Here is a 1,413-nt window from a genome sequence, read left to right as displayed (position 1 = left end):
CTCACAAAGACACACACACACACACACACACACACACACACACACACACACACAATAAAAAAATAATTTTTTCAAAATAAAAAGAAAGTTATATTGAGTATGAAAACTCTTGTTCATTACATTTTACTTCATAATTGCAGCCGCATGTGTTGTATTCATTGTTGCAAAACATTTTGTATATATGCCTAGTTTGTTTGTTACCATGACAACACCATTGATCTGAAGCTTGATGCTGTCATGTAAATAAATGTAAATGTAATGTAAATGTGCTGTATTTATATAGCGCTTTTCCAGTCTTAACAACTGCTCAAAGCGCTTTTACATCTACAGGAAACATCCACCATTCACACACATTCATACAATGTGGCCGGGGCTGCCATACAAGGTGCCACCTGCTCATCAGATAGACATCCACACACATTCACACTCCGATGCACAGCACCGAGGGCAACTCGGGGTTCAGTGTCTGGCCCAAGGACACTTTGACAATGACTGCAGGGGCGGGGATCGAACCACCAACCTCAGCCGCCCATAGTTTTAAAATAGTTTTCAAATCAGCAATAAATATAACAATTTTTGATCAACTCATATCAATTGCATGCTTAAATAACATACCGGTTAAAGCCCTGCACATTTCAAGAGAACCCGACCCACTTCCTGGTTCAATCTGACCACTTCCGGTGTAGGCCCCGCCCAGTCCGAGTACGGATCCGGATACAGATAATTCATGTGGTAAACAGATACAGATAATGCTGTACTCGCTCATCCCTACTTGTTTCCCTGTCGTCCGTGGCCTACCTGTTGGAGCTCTAGCCACCCCCTGTGAGTTTTTCCTTGAGACCTGTGTTTTGTTGAACTGTGCCACTTATTAAATATTCGTACGTTTTGCCTGCTACTCTGCGTCTGGGTCCTTCTTCATGCTGTCCCGTTACAAGGGGACTCCTATCGCACTATTGCTGCCAGCTTTCATAAGGGAGTGAGCACTATGTCCAACATTGTTCCCCAGGTCTGCAGGGCCATTTGGGACTCCATGGTAAAAGAGTACATGCCAGTGCCCACCACAGAGGATTGGCTGAGCATTGCAGGTTTTTTTTTCCAGCTTTGGGCTTTCCCCAACTGCCTTGGATCCATTGATGGGAAACCTGTGGTAATTAAAGCTCCTGACAATTCAGGGTCCATGTATTTTAATTACATGGGGCATTATTCAGTTGTGCTTCTGGCAGTGGTAGATGCCCAATACTGCTTTTGGGTAGTGGATGTGGGCAGCTACGGGCGGGCGAGTGATGGTGGTGTCCTGGCCAACTCCACTTTCGGCCGGGCACTGCTGGACGGGACGCTTGGCCTGCCCCAGGATGCTCTGCTGCCGGGAGCTGAACATCTAGGACCGCAGCCACATGTTTTTGTTGCGGATGA

The sequence above is a fragment of the Etheostoma cragini genome, chromosome 6 (genome assembly GCF_013103735.1).
Source record: "Etheostoma cragini isolate CJK2018 chromosome 6, CSU_Ecrag_1.0, whole genome shotgun sequence".
In the NCBI taxonomy this organism is placed as follows: Eukaryota; Metazoa; Chordata; class Actinopteri; order Perciformes; family Percidae; genus Etheostoma; species Etheostoma cragini.
Note: the sequence above shows the minus strand (reverse complement) of the source record.